The sequence below is a fragment of the Molothrus aeneus genome, unplaced genomic scaffold (genome assembly GCF_037042795.1).
Source record: "Molothrus aeneus isolate 106 unplaced genomic scaffold, BPBGC_Maene_1.0 scaffold_34, whole genome shotgun sequence".
In the NCBI taxonomy this organism is placed as follows: Eukaryota; Metazoa; Chordata; class Aves; order Passeriformes; family Icteridae; genus Molothrus; species Molothrus aeneus.
This window is the reverse complement of record NW_027099005.1, coordinates 373,134-394,253: the sequence shown is the minus strand read 5'-3', so window position 1 is coordinate 394,253 and position 21,120 is coordinate 373,134. Positions and strand designations below refer to the sequence as shown.

General features: G+C 49.4%; 2 pseudogenes; both read left to right on the top strand.

Annotated features, from left to right (window-relative positions):
* The window catches only part of LOC136570535 (serine/threonine-protein kinase pim-1-like), a 59,809-nt pseudogene that overhangs the window by 14,897 nt on the left and 23,792 nt on the right, over nt 1-21,120 (top strand).
* LOC136570402 (olfactory receptor 14A16-like) lies at nt 10,944-11,865 on the top strand (annotated as a pseudogene).

Below are 21,120 nucleotides of genomic sequence, written 5' to 3'. Positions count from 1 at the left end.
GGATGCTGCTGCCCCAGAGCCTGACCCTGCCTCACAGCCCAGCTCAGAAATGAACCACCCAGACTGGGTGGGGGCTCTGGTGAAGGAGATGGGCCAGATGCTGAAGGAGCACATTTCCCCAGCTGGTGAGAAGCCCTCCCCCTGCCCCAAAGAGGGAGAGTCTGATGGTGCAGCAGTGAACCCACAGATGTTACAACTGTCCAGGTTCCAGCTGAACTGCAAGGGCAGTCACAGCCAGCAGCAGTCACCCCTGTGGAAACAAGGAGGTCTAAGATGAAATCAGATCACCCTAGATAAGGGTAAAAATGGAGGGCCCTCACAACCCGCAGGGGAGCCAACGGTTGAGATCATCACTGAGTCCCTGATGTACAGAAGTCTCTGTAATCTGCACAAAGACATTGTACGACAGGGATGTGAGGCTTATACAACCTGGTTACTCTGCGTCTGGCACTTATGGGTACAGGCCTGTAACTGGATGGTGGTGAGGCAAGGAATTTGGGACCCTTGACCCAGGACTCAGGAGTGAATCAGATTTTTGTAAGGGAGCTAGGGTCCCTTTGTCTCTGGGAGCAGCTTTTATTGAGTGTCAGGGAGAGGTTTGTCCCCAGGGAGAGAATGCAGGAGCAGCACCACAGAATGTGCTGGAAGATCCTCAAGGAAGGGATCCAACAGCTGAGAGAAGTGGCAGTGTTGCAGGTACTCTTTGGGAGGGATGGACAGCATGATAATGACCCTGACAAGGTCAGGTGCACAGGGCAAATGCTGTGGAGTCTGGCACATCTGGGGCCATCTCAATACACCACCTTCATTGCAATGATTAATGCCAATAATAACCAAGAGACGGTGGGCTCTGTCACCAACAAGCTTAGAAATTGTGAGAGTGTGATCAATGGCCCCATGCAGGCTCCTGTCTCTGCTGTGATCAAGGCCCTAAAGAGGAGATGAGGTGTCGCTATAGAGCACGACATGGCACAAGCACCAGGACTCAGATCAGAAGGCTGTATAAGAGAGATTTATTAAAGCAACAGGTTGCCTTTATAGCTTTACAAGAGTATTATATTTACTTAACAAACATATACACTGCCCATTGGTCATGAAAAATAAACAAAGTTCTCAATAGGTGAAAAGGAGCCGCGTCACTCTGTGAGCCAACTAAAGTCCATATCTTGTAACTTTCTCTCTTTCTTCACGTTGCCATGCTGATAGCCTTGGTACCTTCCTCCAGAGAGATATGGGGCTTTCCTTATCTTCAGGAAGCCTTCCCTGGCTTACAGCAACAGCACAAAAATGTCTTTCCTACAAGTGCCCCTTTTTGTATTTGCCCCACAAACACAACTGCTAAGGACTTCTGCAGGGCCCTTGCAAAAATCCAAGCAGACAGAGGATCCATTCTTCATTCACTTACAACTAACCAACTTCTACCCAATCCACAACACACACCCTCAGAATCTTAACATTCATATACAAACAAGGCACATAAAAAATAGATCTTCAAATACCATTACAGACCTCGCAATTTCCAGATGACACATTTGTAGCAGAATGACACCTTCACCTCTAGTCAAATAACTTTCACCCACACAGAGTCAGAGACCAAGTCATCTGCCTAGTCACCACTTAGGACCAAGTAGCATCCACTCAACTTTACAACTGGTTGTTGCTATCATAATGGGCAACCAACCTAGTTGCTCAAAGTTTGGAGTTCAGCTACTAATTCAACCCCTCTGCAAAAGCAACACTTCTCCCTTAGGTACATCAAATTCCCCTATTTTTGGCATTGTCGGTGCCCTGCAAAAGGAAATGGTACAAGACACATTTCTCAGTACTACCAACCTCTCTGTAAGAGAATTCAAGGAAAAGAAGCAAAAGTAACACCCACTAACTTAAATTTTGTATTTTCAGGGTAAGCCTATAGCTCCCTTTACTCTGTCTCGAATTACCATCTTTACCACACATTCCTTGAGGGTCCGTGCTTCCATGCACCTAATAACCAATGCAATTGCCTACTCATTTTGCTTCCACTGTAGAACCACCCATCCTGTCCTTTCCTGTGTGCTCCAAATAAGGTTTAACCCAACGGGCAGAGACCCAACAAGAGTCATTTCCTGTTAAAACACATGCATATCCTCTTCTCCATGTTACTAATTCCCCTGGGCCAGTCCACTTTCCTGTGATTAAATCTTTTACCCATACATTAATACCTTTCTGAAAGTTTGGCTGTTTTGAATTCAAAGACAAAAAAATGATAGAATATAGGAGACAATTCTAAGTCAGGTAAAGGACATAGAAGGTTTAAGACATAAACGGTTTTATCTAATCTCACTTGAGGTGACTCCCTCTGCATTCCCCCTTTTTTTTTGTACCTGTCGTTTCAACACACCATGAGCACTTCAATAATTGCTTGGCCTGTCGAATACCAGTGGAATGACCAACACCCCAGGCATGAAAAAACACTTGCAATTTCTTTGAAACATACGCCGGGCCATTGTCTGTCTTTACATGTGATGGAACGCCTAAGATGGAAAAGGCGTGGCAAAAATGATGAATAACACCCCAAGCTGTTTCACCTGCCAATGCTGAAGCAACCATGGCATGAGAAAAAGCGTCAATTTTAACATGAACATACTTTAGACTGCCAAATTCAGGCATTTTTGTAACATCTGTTTGCCATCCTTGCAAAGGGAGTAAGCCTCTAGGATTAGTGCCGTAATATTGTGAAACATGAGACATATGACAATCAGGGCAAGAAGAAATAATTGACTTTGCTTCGCTGTGTGATAACTTAAATTGCTGCCGTGGTGCCTGAGCACCCTGATGAAAAAATTGGTGAGATAGAACAGCTTGCTGTAACACATTAGGCACCGTTTTTACTGCTGAGGCAGCCACAAGGGAATCCACGTAGGCGCTACCTTCAACAAAGAATCCAGGTAGCAATGTACGGCTATGGATATGCATAATAAAATAAGAATGCTTTCGATTACGAATAACAGTCCACAATTTTAACAACATAACAAATAATGGTTTCTCCTTTACATTATACAACACAGCTTGATCCAACTGTTTCACTAAATTAGCAACATAAACAGAATCAGCAACTATATTGATGGAATTAGGAAATAAGGTAAAGGCCAAAAGTACGACACCAAGTTCAACTAATTAAAAGACCCTTGTTGAACCATTGCTTCATATTCCCAGCAGTCATTCTTCTTCCAGGCTACAGCAGTTTTTCCAGTTTTCCCTGATCTATCTGTAAAAACTGTTGCACCTTCCATTGGCACAGAAGAGCAAAATTGTTTCCCCTGAAAGGGAATCTTCTTAGTGAAATCCAAAAGAGGATGAGAAGGTAAATGATATGCTATTTGACCTGTAAAGGAAGATAAGGCAGATTGCAACTCATGATTGTTTTGAAAACACCACTCAAAATACCATTGTTGTACCGGTATGACTATAGTTACAGGAGCACGGCCTAAGATCTCATGGCAGCGTCTGCGCCCTTTGATAATGATGTCTGCAAAAAGCTCATACAGGCCTGGAGCTGTTTTTCGGGACCTGAAAGACAAAAAATATCCACTCCAAAATATGCAATTTGTCTTCCCATTTATCATTCCATTGAGACTACAATCTGCATGGTATTTCATCATCTCTCAAAATAAATAATTGCACACCAAGAGAAACTCTGTCCTGGTAACAAATTTAGATGTCAAGGGCAATTCAACAACTTCTACAGCCTTTTTTGCTGCAGCAGTCAAATGTCTCTCATTGATAGAGGAAGTTATCCTGGACAGTAAGTCATACAAAGGTTGCAGTTGATGATTCGTTATCCCCAAGTATGGCCTAAGCCAATCTATTGCACCAGCTAATTTCTGTACGTCAACAGCAGTTTTAATATCAATGTCCAATTTTACAGGTTGAGGCACAATTTGTGTATTGGTGATTATCAACCCCAAATATTTCCAAGACTTCTGCCTTTGAACTTTCTCCAGAGCAATAACCAAACCAACTGGAGTGTACACATCGTCCATCAGTTTGAGGGCATTGTGTCTTCACATGCCCCGATTCTTCACAAGCAGAACATCTGGGTGAAGATTTCATTACTTCAGCCAAAGCAGCCATTTTATGCTCAACCGAACCAACCTTTGAGCAAGCAACTACAAGACCAGACAGTGGGGGATCTCCCGCTAAAGAATCAATAATTCACCTGCAGTCTTTGTTTGTGTTGTCCCAGGCTGTCTGCATAAAATTTGCCTGAGCTTATCATCTTCTACTTGCTTCTCAAGGGCTGCAGCAACCTTCTCCACAAACTGCAGAAAAGGTTCCTTCACCCCTTGCTGGATGGTAATAAACCTTGGTTTAGGAGCTGCCATTTCCTTTGTTTTGAGTAAAGCACTCATGTGTGGTGTTTGTGAGGTCCCCAGGACGAGGTGAGAGATGAGAATTTGACTCCATGTTCTCAGAGGGCTGATCTATTATTTTATGAATATATTTTATATTTTATGAAAAGAAATTATGTACTAAAACTATACTAAATTATAGAGAAAGGATACATCAGAAGGCTAGAAAAGAATGATGATAAAACCCCCTGACTCCTCAGAGCCTTGACAGAGCTGGACCATGATTGGTCATTAAATTAAAACAATTCACATGGAACCAATCAAACATTCGCCTGTTGGTAAACGATGTTCAAGCCACATTCCAAAGCAGCAAACACAGAAGCATCAATCAGATACTTATTGTTTTCATTCCTCTCTGAGGCTTCTCAGCTTCCCAGGAGAAAATCCTGGGCAAAGAGGATTTTTCAGAAAATATCATGGGGACACTCATACCCAGCTGCTGGGCCTGTGCCAGAACCAGGGGGTCCCATCTTGCCTGCAAATCCGGGTTAGAGAATGGTCCATTGCCCAGCAAGGCATCAGCTCCCACAGCATGACGTGGATCCTGCTGAGGTAACTGCACATTGTCCAATGCTGCTCTTTCAACCATTTGTTCCCAGGTAGCTTGAAACACACCATACTGCACTGGCTGAAACAGAATCGTAGCAAGGTGAACAATATCATAAGGTGCAAGTACATCAGCATTTAGAACACGAATCACTTGCATCACCTGTGAAGCGTTAACACCATACTGATCTACTTTTGACTGGAGATCCCTCCATGCAAAAACCTGATGGCTATCTTCTTGTCCCGAATTAGGAACAGCTTTGAAAACAGGAAAAGCCACAGGCCCACCAGAAGCAGCAGAAGCCATCTCCATCCATTTAGGTGCACCTATTTTCTCTAACAAATTCCAATCTCCCACTTCAGCTGCTTTCATTCTCACATGCTCCCAGAATTGCAAAGGGTGTCAAGGAGTCACAGCCACCTGGCAGGGAGGCAGAGTCCAAGAAACAGCAGGCCTGGATCTGCTCCGAGTTCTAACAGAAACAGATTCCTGCGTCTTTTTAGGTGTACTTATAACCGGCAGTTCACCGTCAGAACTATCACTAGAGAAAGAAGGACGCAATGTTAAAAATTGCTTGTGTTCAACCAGTTCAGGAGGGAGGGGCAGGCCAGATGGCTCAGCTGGGGCTGGAGTGGAGGCAGAGGACTCGAAGGAGGGCAGAGGAGGGGCGGACGGCTCAAGGGAAAGCTGGGGGTGGTGGGGAGCAACTGATCCACGGGAGGGTGAGAGGGGAGCAGGGGAGCAAACGGCCCAGGGAGAGACAGAAGGGCCAAGGACCCAGCCTGTTTTTCACTTGGCTTCTTCTGGAACTTCATTTTGGCTAATTACTGTGCAGGCACAAGATACTTTGGTTTGGTGCTCAGTTCAACCAACTGCTGAGCAGTTTAACACAGGTTTAACATACACTCAGCAGTCTGTTGGAGATGAGTACCAAGGAGCAGTCTCAGCCTGCCGTTTGATTCTCACGATAGCAAACCCTGGGGGAACCTCCACAGCAACTGCAGCAGGCTCTTCAGGGGGAGATACATGGACAGGCTCAGCTTCAACTTCCTCCTGTTCCTCTACTTCAGTTTCTTGCTCTAATTCCTCTTCCTCCAATTCCTCTCCTCTATCTTGTTCTGCTTTCCATTCCTTTGTTATAAATGATCAATCAAATGCCAAATTTATCAAAATGCGAAAAAGATTTTTTTTTTTTTTTCCGTGACCAAAATACAGTCCTCAAAAACCCCAGAGCCAAAGAGAAAGTGTCGAGCCCGGGGTCGGCGCTGTGTGAACCTGGATCTGACCTCTATCGCATCAGACCTTCCTCTGTTCACGAGCACCACTTCTTGCGGGGCTGTTTTATACAGTTTGTTATGCCTGAAGCAGAGGAGTCCCGATTTCTTTTGTAACTGCATATTCCAGACAGTTTCTTTCACTGTGCAGAGCTGGACAATCGCTGTTTCCTGGTCAATAGCCGGCGTTAATTGCGTCCGGGGAAGTCGTCTATTCAGATGTATTTTTCTGGCAACTTCTGCTATCTCGATCGATTGTATCAGTTGGGCAATGATCGTCCTCGGGCATCTTCCGATCACTCGGGATAGCAGCAATCATCGTGTTGGACACGTCTATTCATAAGTTAACTGGGTATTGTTCTCCTGCTGCCTTCAGGAACCTTGAGATTCCAAGTAGACGTCTGCCTCTGGGCTGCTTGTGGTCAGAGACTCGTTTGGATTTCACAGGCATGTTAAGAGCGGACCGTCTACGCTTCCAATGGCCGTGCAAAGATTGTCTTGCTTTAATGACTTTGCCAAAGTGACCCAGATGTTTTGTTTTGGCTGAGGGACGATCCAGCCGGTGGTCACTTGGATACAGATGAGGGCGCTGATAAAGACGATGACAACGATGGCACTGGTACTGCTGTGGGGTGCCCTGGAGGGTGTGACAGAAAGAATCATACTTCTTCTTTCCCACTGGGTAGTTTTTACTTGTGTATGATAAAAACACACATTAGTGGACTTATTTTAAGACATTCTTAAATATTTTTAAGTTCCTCCTATAGTTCTTCCCAACTCCTCCCAATCATGCCCTTCTCTTTTTTAAGGGAAGTTTGAGGGAGGGAAAAAGGAGCAGTTTCAAGAGGGGAAAGAGGGAGGGGGTAGGGATAAAAGGTCACTGGTAGAGGGATGGTGGAAAAGGCAGGAGTGTGTCTGCATTTGAGATTGACATGGATGTTATCAGTGGGATGTATCTACGTGTGATGAGTCTCCTTGCCACAATGTTTGGATATATGAATTTCTTTTTTCTTCATCTCCAAGAGAAAGCTGCTTCTGTGGCATGGTGGCAGAGGGATCTGACTTTGTGTTCATTCGATGGGTCATCGTCAGATCTGTGGTCTACTGATAAATCTTCTGGGAATCCACCAGGGTCCTGTACCTGTAGAAACACAAGCATATCCTCTCCCCCACATAATGAGAGGGTATGGCCCTTCAATAATTTTAGATTCATGATTCTGGTCAAGTACTGGAGGTCTTTCTTTGAGGTGTGTGTACATGTTGTTATGAAAGTGCCTTAAGATCGGGGGTTTGGTTCTTTTTGTGAGCAATTCATGAAATTCATAGCATAAAGTACTTTGCACAGTCTGTCTTGTATAGAGCGAGCCAGGGGATATGTACAAATCACAAACGGGACAGGGGTGCTGAGGAACGTGCCTTGAGCTGTTTTATTTTCCAGCATCAATCTCATTACATGGTTATGAGAATGGGAAGATGCCAGCAGCTTGTGTCCTCGGCAGCAGACAAAGAATGCAATGTTACAACTTACTTTAAAAGTTTTTTTACCAAAACCCACAAAGCAAAAGCATATTGACAGTAGTTCTATCCAACCACAATAAGCACAGGTACCTTTGGTTAAAACAATGCTTGCCTATTTTGGATACAATACCTGCTTGTAAGCCTTAAAACACAATGCACAGAGCTCCATTATTAAGCTTCAAATTTCCTAATATCTTGATAGAAAAACTTTTCTGTAGCTTAGAGGCTTTTTCTAGACAAGCGTTAATACACAGACCATTGTTCTATTTGTCCGTGCTTTTCTACTTTTTAAATATTTTTTCTGCTGACCAATCTCATGGCTACTGCTTAGCTCTAATCACAGTCCTGCTGTCTCTGAGGCCTGCCTTTTGCAGCTTCCCCAAAAACCCTCTGATTTTGTGGATTCCCACACTGAACACAAGTTCAGCTATTTTAAATCAAATGCTCACTGATGTAGATAGTATTAGACATGGCACACTGCAAAACAGAGCTGCTATAGATTTTTTGCTGTTAGCACATGGGCACAGGTGTGAGGATTTTGAAGGAATGTGTTGTATGAATCTCTCTGGCCAGTCTACATCCATTCATAGGAAACTCAAACAACTACAAGACAACATGAAGAAATTGACTCTGAATGATTGGGGCTTGGATGAATGGTTTGAGGGATGGGGAAGAACTGGATGATTAAAAGATCCCTTAAAGGGAGCTTTGTTATTACTAGTAGTTATTATTATATTGCTTTGAGCTATTCCATGCATAGTGATATTGGTGACCCACTTGGTAGAAAATACAGTGAAAAGGGTTTGGCTGGTGAAAGAAGAAGAAGGGGGAGTTGTAGCAATGTATCTGAACAACTTAGGCCACACTGTGCTCCAGCCATATTGCTTGTAGTTATTCTTATCAGAACCCTCTGGAATTCACCAAGGTTACTTAGACATAAACTGTGCTAAATGAAGAAAGAAAATGCTGAGAAACAGAATACCAAGAGCACAAGAACTAGATAACAGAGGGCTGGGAACCACCTGGACTGTAACCAATCACATACCCTGAGAAGTGAGTGCAGAACACAAGGACAAGAGAGAGGCACCAATGAAGAGATGCGTGATCAGTGTATGCAGTAGAGTTAGAATGCATAAATAAGTGCATAATGTAAACAATCAATGGCTTCAGCTTAATCATATTGGTGAGTTGTATGGGAGTCCTGTTTTCCCACCAAGGGTGCCTGGGAAGGAGGGATGGTTCTTTTCCATAAAAAGGAAAGCACTGAGGCAGGAGCAGGAGACAAGTGACCCTTGCAGGCCTGGGGCCTCATGGCCTCCTTGTCCCTGCTCAGCAGCCGGGCAGGGGCCGCCCCATGCTCCTGCCCTTGGCATTGCACATCCCCACGTGCCAGTGCCCATCCTGGCAAGAGCCCTGAGCAAGGAGGGAGGGACAGGATCTGCCTGGCCAGGCCCTGGGGCTCAGGCCTTGGCCCTTGGCATTCCTCAAACACATCCAGCTTTGCTCAGCACCAGAGACACCTTGGCCTTCTTTGTCCCCAGCTGTCATCACTGCCTGCAGTGTTCTGCTCTAACTGCAACCTGGGGACACTTTCTCAGTTCTGTTCCTCAGTGGAACCTATTAAAACTTCAAGAAATTTCAGAGTTTTAATTTAAGTTTGAGTTCTTGAGAAGTTTTTTGAGCACTCTCTCAGGGACTGAGTCTGATGTAAACAACCCCAAATCCCTGAGAGGCTCATTAAAGTCCTTGTGCTGTGTCTGTGCTGCTGAGCTTTAAAGGAACAGCTCTTCCAGGGCCACCTCCTCTCCCAGCCCAGCAGGGCTGAGGGCTCTGCCTGCAGGCACTGAGGGCACAGGAGCCAGGCAGAGACAGGCTGAAGGCAATCAGGATTGGGAAGACATTGAGCTGAGACTTCACCTGGGGAAAGATCTTCACAGCCCTGTGCATGGTGAGTGTGTGGGTGCAGGGCAATGTCCCCTGTGCTCCTGGAGGGATCTCCTGAAGCCAGCACACCCCAGAGCCTGGGGGATGTGTCAGGAGGACTCTCCCAGTTTCTCTGTGGCACAGGAGGAGCAGGAGGAGCAGGAGGAGGAGGAGGAGGGGAAGGATGTGCTGCAGAGCGGGGCTGCCCTGGGCACCGTCAGAGGGACAGGGCAGGACGGCTCCTGCTGCCAGGGACGGCTGCAGGGGCTGAAGCTGGGGCTGCAGCCAGGGCTGCCCAGGGCTGTCCTGCAGAGCAGCTCCTGCAGCCCTCAGGGCTCTTGGCCAGCCCAGGGCATGTGCCACCTGCCAGGGGCAGCTCTCAGCCTGCCGGGCAGCTCCCCATGGACGCTGCAGGGGAGAAGTTCCAGGTGCAAGGAGCCGCCCCCATCAGGGCAGATTCCTCCTGCTCTGGAGATGGTGCTGCATGGCCAGGGCTGCTCTCAGCTTTCTCCTAAAGGGAAGGGAAAGGGGCTGTCAGCTTTGGCTGTGTCCCTGAGCCTCCTGCACTGTCAGCCTGGGCATCAGCAGATGGGCCTCAGATCTCCCTCAGAAAGTGCCTCCTCAGCCTCCTCTCCCTACACACAGCAGCAGCAGCACCTTGGCTTGCAGCATCTCTGTTTGTCTGGCCTGCCCTTAAGGCCCTGCTGCCAGGGAGATGCCCCTGGGCAGTGCCCTGTGCTGGGAGGGGTCTGCAGGGCAGAGCTGAGCCCCCAGGGCTGGGCTGGGCTCTGGCAGCACTGGCAGGGACAAGGCTTGGATAGAGAGAAACAGCTCCCAGCAGGCACAACTCCAGGCAGCAGAGAGCCAGACCAACCCTTGGTATCCATTCCTGTCCAGCTGCACTGGGAAGAGAGCAGGGCTTAGAGACACTAACTGTGAAAAAGGAGTCTATAGAAACTCCACTTTTTTTTTCAAGCATTTTTAAAGTTTGATCACCCAGAGCTAGAGGGAGGTGTCATGGGCAAAGGGCACTTGTGTGGGGACCAGCAGGTCTGACTGCCCTGGGACACAGGGAGCCCTGTTTTCCCTCTGGGCTTCCCTGGGGTGCAGGCTGAGAACAATGCTGAAGATGAATCAGTAACTCAGGAGCATAAACCGAAGCTCAAAAATAAAAATGTTGAGTGAATTTTCCTGACAGGTAGAGAAGTAGTTTTGACGCAATTCCTAAAATAACCCCAAAGAGCTTGTCAATGTCTTGCTTCAACAGTCCACCATGCCCAGAGTGAAGCAATGTCCAACAGCAGCTCCATCAGGCACTTCCTCCTGCTGGCATTGGCAGACACGCGGCAGCTGCAGCTCCTGCACTTCTGCCTCTTGCTGGGCATCTCCCTGGCTGCCCTCCTGGGCAACGGCCTCATCATCAGTGCCGTAGCCTGCGACCACCACCTGCACACGCCCATGTTCTTCTTCCTGCTCAACCTGGCCCTCAGCGACCTGGGCTCCATCTGCACCACTGTCCCCAAAGCCATGCACAATTCCCTCTGGGACACCAGCACCATCTCCTACTCAGGATGTGCTGCTCAGGTGTTTCTGTTTGTGTTTTTCATTTCAGCAGAGTATTTCCTCCTGACCATCATGTGCTACGACCGCTACGTGTCCATCTGCAAACCCCTGCACTATGGGATCCTCCTGGGCAGCAGAGCTTGTGCCCACATGGCAGCAGCTGCCTGGGCCAGTGCCTTTCCCATTGCTCTGCTGCACACAGCCAGTGCATTTTCCCTGCCCCTGTGCCATGGCAATGCCCTGGGCCAGTTCTTCTGTGAAATCCCACAGATCCTCAAGCTCTCCTGCTCACACTCCAACTTCAGAAAAATTGGGATTTCATTGCTTGGTGTCTGTTTAGGATTTGGCTGTTTTGTGTTCATTTTTTTCTCCTATGTGCAGATCTTCAGGGCTGTGCTGAGGATCCCCTGTGAGCAGGGACGGCACAAAGCCTTTTCCACCTGCCTCCCTCACCTGGCTCTTCCTCAGCACCGCATTTTTTGCCTACCTGAAGCCCCCCTCCATCTCCTCCCCATCCCTGGATCTGGCCCTGTCAGTTCTGTATTCGGTGGTGCCCCCAGTCCTGAACCCCCTCATCTACAGCCTGAGGAACCAGGAGCTCAAGGCTGCAGTGTGGAGACTGATGACTGGACAGTTCCAGAAATATTAAACTGCTGGCCAGTTTCTGTAAGTCACTTGTAATAAATTTTGTCTTTGATAATACTTGGATTTGGTATTTGATTTGTTCTTTTCTTTCTTTCGTCTTAGTCTTTTAATCTTGTCTACAAAAATGGCATTGTTTGTGTCATATTCCATTTGTTTTTCTCCACCTTTGCTGTGACCTCAGACTGTGTCCATGAGGACCTCTGCCCTCAGTGATTTTAAGTGACCTAAACCATCTCCCAGCAAAGTCTTCCCTGGCAATTCCCCTTTTGCTGCCTTCCCTGGAGCTGCAGCAGCAATGTCTGTGTGCAGAGCTGAGGGCATGTCATGGGTGGAACAGCAGCTCTGCTCCTGCTGGCCACACCATTCCTGATCCAGGCCAGGAGCCATTGGCCTTCTTGCCCACCTGGGCACACTGCTGACTCATGTCCAGCCTGCTGTCCATCAGTGCCCCAGGTCCCTTTCTGCCTGGCCGCTCTCCAGCCACTCTGTCCCCAGCCTGTAGCGCTGCAGGGGTTGTTGTGGCCAAAGTGCAGGACCCAGCACTTGGTCTTGTTCAACCTCACCTTGTTGGATTTGGGCCCTGGATCCAGCGTGTCCAGGTCCCTCTGCAGAGCCCTCCTTCCCTCCAGCAGATCCACACTCACACCCAGCTTGGGGTCATCTGCAGATTTGCTGATGCTGGACTCAGTCCCCTCATGCAGATCATCAGTGCAGACATTGAAATCCACGCTGGCTGGCTCTGATCCCTGGGCCATCCTGTGGGTGCCCTGTGATGGCACTCAAGGTGATCTGTTCCATAACCTTGCCGGGCACCCAGGTCAGGCTGACAGGCCTGGAGTTCCCCAGCTCCTCCTTCCAGCCCTTCTTGGGGATGGGCTCACCTTGGCACCTCCAGTGCTCTGGGACCTCCCTGCTGAGCCAGCACTGATGGTAAATGATGGAGAGCAGCTTGGGGAGCTCATCCACAGCTCCCCCATCCCCCTGGGATGGATCCCATCTGCTCCCAGAGACACCTGTGAGCATCAGAGTGGCTCAGCAGGTCCCCAGCTGCTTCCTCCTGGATTACAGGGGGGCTGTTCTGCTCCCTGTGCCCATCTACAGCTCAGGAGAACACTTGTCCTGAGGACAACCTGTCTTATTGTTGAAAATTTAGATATACAAGGTGTTAAGCAGCTCAGCCTTTTCCTTATCTTTAGTTACTCTGTTCCCCACTGCATCCACTCTCAAGTAGAGGTTCTCCTTATTCCTTCTTTTGCTATTAGTTTATTTATAAAAACTTTTCTTTATTACTTTTTACAGAAGTGGACAGGTGAAGCTCTAATTCAGCTTTCATCTCTCTACGTTTCTTTCTGCATGACCCAACAACATCCTTAAACACTTCCTGAGCTGCCTGACCTATTTTTTCTGAGTTCCCACAAAAAGCTCATGCCCAGCCTGGACAGTCATTTTCCTCTCTGGTTCAACTTTGTCACAGAGGCACAGGCTGCTCCTTCCCCTTTAAGATTCCTTCGTTGAGGTGTGTCCATCCTTCCTGGACACCTTTGTTTTTAACGGCTGCTTCCCTTTAAAAAATCAGTACCTGATTCGGTATTCTCTAAATCTGCATCCTGAATAGGCCAAGGTTTGCCCTTTCTGATGCCAGGGTAGACATTTTGTTCGTGCTCTTCCTTCTTTCACAGAATATTGAAAACTCGATTATTTCATGGTGGCTGTGCCCCAGGCAGCCTCCAACCACCACATCTCCCACCAGCCCTTCTCTGTTTGTGAACAGCAGCAGACAGAGCTTTCCTTGGGAGTGGGATTGTTACCAAAAATTCAGTAAAATAAAAACTCCTTAACACCAATGTAGCATTAAGAAGCAGCATTCTTTATTTGGCCAGATGCACAGGGGGATAGCCCCTCCCAAAGCTGTGCATGCTGAGTACAGGAAAGTTTCTGTTTACATTCTGTATTTTGCATACATATTCATTGATTGTCCTGGACTAAACATACATATGTGTGGAGTTGTCCCAGCTGTGACTCAGACTCAACTGGATTTTACCCCAAAAGCACTGAGCGTGAGCTTCAAGCCCTGAGAATCATTTGTTTAACTTGGGGCGAGCTTGAGAGTTCCCCCAGAAGCCTTTGGTGTTGTTATGCTAAGTTGTCCCAGTTCTGCTCCCCTATTGGTTACCTGTTTGCCCTAGATGGTTGTTGTTCTAGAGTGTTCCACCCCCAAGTGTATATATTGTTGTTTCCCCTTTGTCTCAGGTCTTTGGATCCTGTCCCTCCTACTGTGGTCATCTTCTCCACATTTGTTGTTTTTCACCCTGTTATTAAAGTTCTTTTTAGACAACTCCATCAAACCTGCTCCTTTTCATTTTCGCCATCCTTGCCCTGAAGTCAGGGAACCAGAGAGGTTTGTCGCGGCTGCATTCACTGTGATGCATATGATAATCATTTCCCCAAAATCATTAACATATTTCCCCTCCCCTTTATCCATGTGTTCTTCTGTCCTGGGGGTCTCTCTGGTGGTCCCTGGTGCTCGTGGACCCCAATGTTCCAGTGGGCCTGGCTGAGCTGGCAGGACACTGAGGCTGGTGAATTTCAGTTCCCCTTCTCACACAATGGGCATTGTGTGGTTTCCATAGGCCTGGGGTTTTGAAGAACAAGCATTGTGTGTGCTCACCTGGTGATGTCTCTGTGACATCACAGAGCCAGCTGTGACATCACAGGGCAGAGGACTGATGTCACAGAGCAGACTATGACATCACAGTGTTGACTGTGACATCAGAGACCAGCTGTGTGACGTTAGAAAATGGGTTGTGACATCACAGAGCAGGCTGTGACATCACAGGGGGAGGGGTGGCTGTGGGACATCACAGGAGGGCTGTGTGGCTTCACAGAGTGGGTTGTGGCATCAAAGACCAGCATAGCGATATCAGAGAATAAGCTATGACATCACAGAGCAGGCTGTGACATCACAGGAGGGCTGTGTGAGGTCACTGGGTTGGTCACTCCGCCCCTGACCCCACTCACAGTTTCCCCTGAGAAGTCCAAAGCTGTTCATGCCCAGCAGGGTCCCTGTCCCCTGGTATCCCCCTGGTCCACCTGGAGCTGCAGCCTGCCCCAAGGATGTTCCACAGGATCCACCCCAAAACCTGACTCAGGGACAAGGGGCTGGGCTGTGTGACCAGGACATCAAGGACGGGGATTATCCAGGTCACTGTGGCCTGGGTTGGGTTGCCCAGGGCAGGAAAGATGTCTGGCAGCTGGAGCAGGGTCTGGGAAGGCCCTCCAAGGTGGGGCTGGAGCCCTTGGGCTGTGAGCAGAGGCTGAGGGAGCTGGGCTTGTCCAGCCCAGAGCAGAGAAGGCTGAGGGGCTCCTCATCCCAGCCTGGCAGTGCCAGCGAGGAGGGGATGGAGAACTCAGAGCCAGGCTCTTCACTGGGGGGCCTGGGGGGAGACAAAAGACAATGGGTGGAAGGGGGAAAAAGAGGGGAGATCAGCCAGGACAGGAGGAGATGAAATGAGTCAGGCAGGTTTCAGCATTTCCTCAACACCAAAAGCAGCCTGACCCCATTCTCCATCCACCACTGACAGCTTTGCAAATCAGGAATTGTTCAGACTGTATTGCCTCCATTCCCAGATGGGCATCCTGATAGAAGAAGTTAAGTGTGTTTATATCTATCACAGAAACATATTTTTCTAAAATTAATTTTAGTATGGAAATCACCTGTGGATGGTGGAATCATCAGACACTGCAGGGACACTGGACATAGCTCAGGGAAGAGTGAGATTGTCATGAAATTGTATCGTGTTCAATCATGGTCTGTTGGCCATGAAGAGAAACTTCCTGTGCCTCCAGTTCCTGACCCCCAAAGGACACAAACCTGGTGAGTTCTGGTTCCCACTCCAGTGGTGGCACCTGCACCTCCCTCCATCCCCAGAGCAGAGCCCCCTTGTCCCAGAAAGTCCCTGGCAATGCAGGGATGAAGGAAACAGGGCAGGCTGTGGGGATCAGGGGCAGGGCTCAGCCAGGGATTTGGGGTGGTTGTGAGCCCAGGGAAGGACCCAGCCGCTGGCCTTGGTGAACCTCATCCCACTGTCCTGGGCCCATGGCTCCAGCCTGGCCAGATCCCTCTGCAGAGCTTCCTGCCCTCCAGCACAGCCACACTGCCACCCAGCTTGGGCTCACCTGGGAACTGACTGAGGGTGCCCTCCATGGCCTCGTCCAGATCAGCAATAAAGAGATTTCACTGACCTGGCCCCAATCCTGAGCCCTGGGGACACCCCGGGATGTGACTCCATTCCTCAGCTGCTCTGAGTGCCAGGGGTTGGATGGGGGAAATGGTGGGGAGGGGGTAGGGACAAAGTGGGAATGATTGGCAGCCATTGGATGGTCTTGATTTTCATACCTGTTCAGACTGAATTAGGAGGTGCTGGGGATCAATATCAACTGAGGATTGCTGATAGCAATCTATAAACAGGGAAAGAAAACTAAACAGGACAAAACAATTCTCTCTTCATTCTTTTCAATTTAGTAGATTCAGTTTGAATACACTTCTGAAATATCTGTAATTAACCACAAAAGAATTCAAGACTTGAATTATTCCCATGGGCTTGTCTTGTTTGGGTGTTTTGAACAAATATTTATGAGCCTTTGTCACTGAATTCCTGAACTGAAGTGCTCAAGCAGGAAGAGGCCTCTGCAAAAGTAAAGTTCATTACCAAACTCCAAAAGGCTGAGAATCCATCCTGATCAGAGCTGGAATGAACAGAAATGGGCAGAGCTTTGTGGCTGCCCCAGCTCTGGGATGGGCCCTTGGCCTGGAGCAGGAGCAGCTCTTGAGGGCCCCAAGGCCGGGGCTCTTGTGCTGCCCTGGGCAGATGGGATGGCAGCAGGGGCTGCAGAGCTCTCAGCATCTCCTGCAGAGGAGAGCAGGGCAGCCAGGGAGCCTCCTTTCCCTTGGCCAGGCACCTTCCCCCATGGTGGGGCTGAGTCCTGTGGCAGCTGCAGCTGCTGCTGTGCCCTTGGCAGGGGCTGAGGCCGTGGGCCAGTGCCCAGAGCAGCCTGGCCTGAGCAGAGCTGTGGGGCCAGAGCTGGCTGGGCTGGGCTGGGCTCAGAGAGGCCCTTGGTGCTGCCCAGAGCTCAGGGCAGCTGGCAGAGCTTGCAGGGAGCTGGGCTGGGCTCAGAGAGCCTGGCCCAGAAACCATCAGTGTCCAACTCAGCCTGGCTGAGCGTGCCGGGGCCAAGAAGAGCAGCCCAGGGTCTGCAAGTTCTCTGGGTGGGAGCTGAGCTTGTGAGCCCTGAGCCCTGCCCAGTGCTGGGGCTGCACCTCCAGCTCCAGAGGAGATGGGACAAATGGGAGCAGGGACAAATCATTCCTGCTGCATTCTTTCTTGTGTTTGCCTTTACAGGTGACCTGGATCCATATGTAGGGGATGTGGTTTTTTCAGATAATACTCACAGATAGATAAGAATAATACATTTTAGCTGGAAATAATATTTGATGCATAAAACACAATGAGAAAAAAAAATGACACATATGATCAGAAGAGCATCTGAGTTTTTCAGAGGAGGAGAGACTCATTGATGTTCCAGTGGTCAAACCTGTTCAAATACTTTCCTCAGAGTTTCCTTGAGATGAGAGTTTACCACCAGAGGCCAAGGCCAGCCAGAGCTCTCTGTCCTGGGAGCTTTTGTCTGGGACAACCCTTGCATACAGGGAATTTTCCAGGAGGAGTATCAATTTTGGCCATGGGCACATGGAAAGATGGATGGTTCTTTTCCATAGGAAGGAAAGCACAGAGCCCCAGCTCTCCTGGGGCTGATGAGAGGCAGCCCTCAGCATTCCAAGATCATCCGGACCTGTCCAGTGGCCCCTGGGAGGCCAAACCATCCAGACCTGTTCCATGTCCCCTTGGTTCCATGAGGCCCTGCAGGGTCACAATGTTCTCCTTGCTTCTGCAGTGTCACAATGGCCCTGTGCTTCCATGAGGCCCTGCAGGGTCACAGTGGCCCTTTGGTTCCCTGGGGCCCCACAGTGCCACAATGGTCTCCATGATTCCATGGGGCCTTGCAATTCCACAATGCTCTCCATGGATCCACGGTGCCCTGCAGGATCACAAAGGCCCTTTGGTTCCATGAGGCCCTGAAATGCAGCAATGGCCTCTTGGTTCCACAAAGCCCTGCTGCTCCACACTGGGCCCTTGGGACCATGCGGCCCAACAGAGCCACAGCGATGGCCTTGGTGCCACAGGGTCCCACAGTGTCACAATGGCCCCTTCATTTCAGAAGGCCCCACAGTGCCACAATGGTCTCCATGGTTCCATGGGGCCCCGCAGTGCCACCATGGTCTCCACAGGAAGGAAAGCACAGAGCCCCAGTATTTCAGATGCTGATGAACTGCAGTCACTAGAAGCCAAGGCCAGGCCTGTCTGTCTGTCCTGGCAGGTTTGTCTGGTAGCAACCCTTGGATATTGGAAATTTTGAATGTTAAATCTCATTTTCACCCAATTTCGGCCTGGAGGAGAAGGCCAATTCTTCTCCATAGAAAGGAAAGCATGGAGCCCCTGTGTTTGGAAGGCAGGTGAGAGCCAGCTGTCAGGAGGCCAAGGCCAGCCAGACCTGTCTGTAATGGCAGCTTCTGTGTAGGAGTAAACATTGGATATAGGACTTTTGGAGGTGAAATCCCAATTTCATCTATGAGTGCCTGGAGAAGAAGGATGGTTCTTTTCCCTTAGGATGGAAAGGGCAGAGCCCCAGTGTTTCAGGGCAGAATTCAGGCAACCACCAGAAGCCAAGGCCAGCCAGACCTGTCTGTCCTGGCAGCTTTTGTCTGGGAAAAACCCTTGAATATAGGGAATTTTGGAGGAAGAATACCAAATTCAGATATGGTCACCTGGGCAGGAGAGACGGTTCTTTTCCATAGGAAGGAAAGTACTGAGCCCCATGTTTGAAGGCAGGTGTGACCCAGCTCTCAGGAAGACAAGGTCAGCCAGACTTGTTAGTAATGGCACCTTTTGTCTGGGAACAATCCCTGGATATGAGGAATTTTGGAGGGGGAATCCCATTTTGGCCATGGATGCATGAATGAGAAAGGCAGTTCTTTTCCATTTGAAGGTCAGCTCAGAGCCCCAGGGTTTCAGGGGTACATGAGAAGAGACCCTCAACATGCCAAGGGCAGTTGGACCAGTCAGGCCAAGCCAACCAGACCTGTTCCCTGTTCCCTTGGATCCATGGGGCCCTGCAGGGTCACAGTGGTGGTGTCATATTGGATCCTTGGTTCCATGAGGCCCAGATGTGTCACATTGGCCTCTTGTTTCCATGGGGCTCCAGAGTGTCACAATGGTCCCTTGCTTCCATGAGGCCTTGCAGTGTCACAGGGGTCTCCTTGGTGACCCAGTATCACAATGGACCCTTGGTTCCCTGGGGACTCACACTGTCAGAGGGGTCTCCTTGGTTCCATGAGGCCCTGCAGAACCCCTTGATCCAATGAGGCCTCCAAGTGTAATCATGGCCCCCTGGCCATTGGTTCTTGAGTCCTTGTAGTGTCACAATTGCCCCTTGGTTCCAAGAGATTTCTCAGGGTCACAATGGTCTCCTTGGATCCACAGTATCACAAGGGACCATTGGTTCAATGTGACCCCAATGTGCCAAAATGGATTTTGGTTCCATGGGGTTCTGCTGTGTCACCATGGACCCTTTGTTCCATGAGTTCGCACAGTGTCACAGCTGAGTCCTTGGTTCTGTGAGGCACCGCTGGCGGCAAATCTTTGAAAGAGCAAAATAAGGCTCCTGAACGCTCATTTGCTATTTCAGAGGGTATCATTTATTCAGGCCAGAGGTCTAGTGAGAGAAAACTCCTAACCTTACATGGACATGTAATTCTACCACTGTGTTGCTTATATACAGTCGCTAAATGCCAATTCGAATTTACCCATTTCCATAAAACCCACCCCAAGTTCCCAGATTCACTCCTTGTTTTCTCTATCCCTGCACCCTTGAGCCAGATGTCTTCTCCTCTTCCAACCATCCTTGCTGGGAAAGCAGCCCCTGCATGCCTTGTTCCTGTGCTGAAAGTTCCCAGGCAGGGTAAAAATGGAATGAACCCTTTTGGTATCAGCCCCAGGCTTTTTGTGACCAGGCAGAGGCAGGCAGGAGGCAGAGCTGTCAGCAAAGGAAGGGCCCAGCCAGGTGGGGCAGCCGGGGGATGCCGACAGCCTGCAGGGACAGAGGCGCAGGGCAGGGACACCGTAGGACAGCCTGGGCTGCACAGGGCACAGGCATGGGCAGCAGCTGCAAGACAGCCCTGCCAGAGCCAACTTGGGCAGCACTTTGGCCATGGCTGCTGGGCCTGGGCCTGAGGCAGGAGCAGGAGACAAGTGACCCTTGCAGGCCTGGGGCCTCATGGCCTCCTTGTCCCTGCTCAGCAGCCGGGCAGGGGCCGCCCCATGCTCCTGCCCTTGGCATTGCACATCCCCACGTGCCAGTGCCCATCCCGGCAAGAGCCCTGAGCAAGGAGGGAGGGACAGGATCTGCCTGGCCAGGCCCTGGGGCTCAGGCCTTGGCCCTTGGCATTCCTCAAACACATCCAGCTTTGCTCAGCACCAGAGACACCTTGGCCTTGTTTGTCCCCAGCTGTCATCACTGCCTCCAGTGTTCTGCTCTAACTGGAACCTGGGGACACTTTCCCAGTCGTGTCCCTCAGTGGGACCCATTAAAACTTCAAGAAACTTCAGAATTTTAATTTTACTTTGAGTTCTTGAGAAGTTTTTTGAACATACTCTCAGGGACTGAGTCTGATGTAAACAACACCAAAGCCCTGAGAGGGTCATTAAATTTTCCTATTCCAGTTATGGAGAAAGATTTCAAAGAACTTGTAAGAAATACACATTTCATATTTTAAAGGGTATATTTTATCTTATTTCTCTGTAGAGCAGAGGTGGTTGCAGCATTCTGTGATTGATATTGACCCAGGGTCTCTCCTCAGCAGCTCTGGCCTGCTCACAGAAGCTGTGCCTGGAGCTCTGACCCACTGTGGACAACCTTGCTCCACACTGTCCAGCCCCATCCTGTCTGTCCTCACTCCCCTGGGACCTGCTGTGCCTGGAGAGCTGGCTGCACTCAGCCTAAGAGGGGTTTTCCCTTTTTGGGGTTTTTTGAAGCAATCTGAAACTCCTGAGTTTCCCCACTGCAAACAGACACACTGCTCAGGTGTGTGCCAGCCCCAGGTGCCACCAAAGCCACTGCAGAGCTGCCCTGGGCCAGCTGTGAG